Below are 4,079 nucleotides of genomic sequence, written 5' to 3'. Positions count from 1 at the left end.
AGAAATAAAGATTTAATGAGTCGATAATTATTTAAGCAAATAAAAAAAATGTTATGGAGCTAATAATTGTTAAACAGTATTTTATGTTTATTATGTTTGGTAAGTTCCATGCAATAAACATATTAAGGACTATAATTTTGAACGCGCGTTATGTCTACATAACATTCACCAGTAGCACTAGAATTAAAACAGTTGAAAGGCCAAATGGAAACCAAGATATCAAAGGACCTTGTATTTTTTTTTAAAGAATTCATATACATAAAAACATTTATTCGTATTTCCTTCTAAAGTAAATGGTCAAATTAAAAACACGGTTATGTTTGTAAACCAGTATTTTTCATCCTCAAAAAATTGTAAACCTTATCTTAAAAACAAATGAGCTGTCGTGGTACCTGTATTTAGCACATAATTTCTCATAATAGCAAACAAATCAATATTAGAATGTACAAATACAAACAAAAATACAAACCAAGAGGAAACTATGTAAATGATTTGGTCTTGCACCTGTTCTAATACTAGCGTTTTTGATGAGTCTTACGTAGACGAAACGCGCGTCTGGTGTATTTAGTTATGAAACGGACATTTCTTTTATGGAACTGTGACATGATTAAACAAGTAGGATATTTTTTAAAGGTTTCAATAACCCTTCCTACTTTCTTTTCTCGTTTATATGACATTCGCAATTAAACAAAATATGATTTACTACAAATTGATAGAGGAAATTTCTTATCCTCAAAAGTTTATGCCGATACCAGGAGCAAACAAGTAAAACGATAACTGAAGAATACGCGCAGATGTGAAAAGCGATTGACAGGTAGCCGTATAAACAAATGAGTAGCGTCAGATAGAAATCGACCTTGTGCAATTGAATATCAAGACATCTGTTAACTTATTTCGGGTTGACAAATATTTATGCAAAGTCTCTTACTGTTTGAAAACGAGTTGTTATAAGAACACTACAAAACATTTTTCGCATTTTAATATGTTTCAAAATCAATGAAAATCTTTTACATGTACAAAAAAGTAAAATCACAAAAATACTGAACTTCGAGGAAAATTCAAAACGGAAAGTCCCTAATTAAAAGGCAAAATCAAAAGCTCAAACACATCAAACGAATGGACAACAACTGTCATATTCCTGACTTGGTACAGGCATTGTCTTATGTAGAAAATGGTGGATTAAATCTGGTTTTATAGCTAGCTAAACCTCTCACTTTTACGACAGTCGCATAAAAATTCCATTATATTAACAACGATGTGTGAACAAAACAAACAGACATAATAGGTAAAAATGTCAAAAAATAGGGGTACAGCAGTCAACATTGTGTTATTATCTTAATCACTATAAAAACAAAGAAATATGTAAACAAACATTTACCATGGCACAAAAACACAATGACGGGATGTATAAGTACAGAGCCACGTCATATGTTACAAAGAAACACAAAAGGGTAGATAGACAAAGCACATTAGCAAAAATGAAAGACAATCATACAAAAATTGTCATAGTACAATAACACAATGACGGGATGTATAAGTAGAGAGCCACGTCAAATGAATACCACTAAAAAAGACCAAACAGTAAAAGTAATATTCATAAAGACAAATAAAAGAATACTATAACACGTTATTAAGATGATAAACAAAGTCAGTACCCAGAATCTATACTTCAAGGTCATCGTGTATAATTTGTGAAGTTGATACGGAATATTTATCAACAAGGTCTTGGTACCTTTCGATGAACTTTTTTTAGAAAAAGGACGAGACGTTCTTTGACATACCCCTGGTTCATCAACTTTCTGCTCAAACACTGATGACGTTTTACAAAGTCTGAGTAGTTTCTGCATGCCCTAGTATACCGAATAAGTTGGGAAATGTATATCCCATATGCAGGTGAAGTTGGTATATTGCTACTAAGGTGAGAGAAATAGCACTTACATAAAGTCGATTGCGATCTGACCAAGCTGAAATATAATCTTTATATGCAAACAGCAGCGGAAACCATATGAATAATCTACATTCTCATTGAAGCCCAGATAATTTAAAAAAAAATGAAAATTGATATGAATTTATTAAGAGTACAACTGTGGACTTCTTTGTTATATAAAGTGTTCAATGGTTTTAAAGTCATCATATTGAGACAACAGTCGTTATTAACAGACATGAAATAGTTGTAGTGAATCTTCAATTTATTTTGCTGTCTTTGAATTTGAGTATTTTGCTGGCAAAATAGATTTATAAGAAATATGTTATATGAATCTTTGACGTATTATTGATGTCGTATTTAAATCCAGTGTCTCATTATGCGATAGTACCCCTTTCTCTTCAGGTTAAGAAACCCTTGCAAATATTCTTTGAGAGGTCTGTATGTAGACGTCTTTAATTATAGTAGACCTAAACTGTTGAACGTATATATTGTGTGAATTGGTAACTAATTTTCGTCATGAATATGCATGAAATGTTTTTCAGGTAACAACAATTAATCAACCACCAATCAATCAATAATGATCAATAATTTTATATAATATGACAAAATTTTTGGAGTACACTCTTTTCTGCACCAGTTGTTAATTTTTTGACTAAGATCAGAAATAAATAGGTGTTTGGGAGGAACACCAAATCAAACGGTCCGTCAAATGTAAGATGTCTGTTCTGTCAATAACATCATCAGTGGTTGTATAGTAGCTCTTTGTTTTTGTTCTTTGCAAAATAGATCTTTCATTTAATTAACACTGACCGAGACTCTGGACGAATCAGTGTTATAGATTGTAAACTCTCTTTTCTGTGAAAAGAAGTTCAGAATGCTCAAATCTTCATTTTAAAATTTGCTATCTGATCAAACGCCGATTTGAGGAGTTTTGGAAGGTATATATAAAGCAAAGTTGTACAATCAATCTTTTTGTAGAGAAGCATTTGGGAGGTAGATTGGTTGCCGAACAAATAGATCTCGTCTTGCACATACTGTCAATTTCTAAAATTAAAGGAATGAAACCGACTTGCGAAATATGTAACATTTTAGACTTATTTATATAAAAAAGATCCAAAGCAACATGGTCAGCAATTTTTTAACGTGGCATTTTTGTATACGTCATTCAGCCATTAGAAACAACTCATACCGTATAATCAGTATAAATGGCTCCGACATGGAAAAGATGATATAATTCAAATTAGAAAACTAACATCCTAATTTTCTATATTACAATTTATGAAAAACAATTATGACAGACATAGACCAACTACAAACACTTATCTCAATAAATCGGAGCGAAGCACAAATAAACCAAATAAAATAAACAAATAGACAAAAAAGAACCGAGATAAAAGTACTATCAGTCACTGGAAGCTAGCTATAGTTCAAATCCAATTACAACAAAAATGATAAATTATGCTTTCACAGACTAAAGTACACATCCAACGGATTTAGTCTGAAGACGCCTAAAACAGACTGAAAAACATGACATGGTGCAATGCACAAATAAACGTTATCATTATCGACAGCAAGTAGGATCATGAGTAATCAAGAACCGTACGCATATCGCAATAAATATTTAGTTATGGTTGAATGTATAAAAAACAAAAGCAATGTGAGTATTGTAGTTATTTATAATTTCGATGATAAGAATTCAGCCAAAATTCCTAACCAATTCTTCGTATCTATGAAAGAATTCATTAAAAGTTTTTATCAATTTGTGGTAATGAAATCACTGACTTAATAAGTTAACAGTCATACATAAATTACGTTCATTGAAATCTAATATAAAATAATACTAAAAGAGGGACGAAAGATACCAGAGGGACAGTAAAACTCATAGATCGAAAACAAACTGACAACGCCATGGCCAAAAATAAAAAGACAAACAGACAAATAATAGTACAGATGACACAACATAGAAAACCAAAGACTAAGCAACACGAAGAAATAAAACGTGTTTACAGTCACGGGCATAGCGAATAAATTGTGAAATAAACACACCGTAAGAAGAAAACAAAGGAACATTACCGTTTAAAATGAGAAAATTAACAATAAGAAACAAAAAATCGTCTCATTTGTCCTAAATTTTTGTATAAAGTTTCCCGAG

The sequence above is a fragment of the Mytilus californianus genome, unplaced genomic scaffold (assembly GCF_021869535.1).
Source record: "Mytilus californianus isolate M0D057914Y unplaced genomic scaffold, xbMytCali1.0.p SCAF_10, whole genome shotgun sequence".
NCBI classification, from domain to species: Eukaryota; Metazoa; Mollusca; class Bivalvia; order Mytilida; family Mytilidae; genus Mytilus; species Mytilus californianus.
This window is presented reverse-complemented; position numbering follows the sequence as displayed.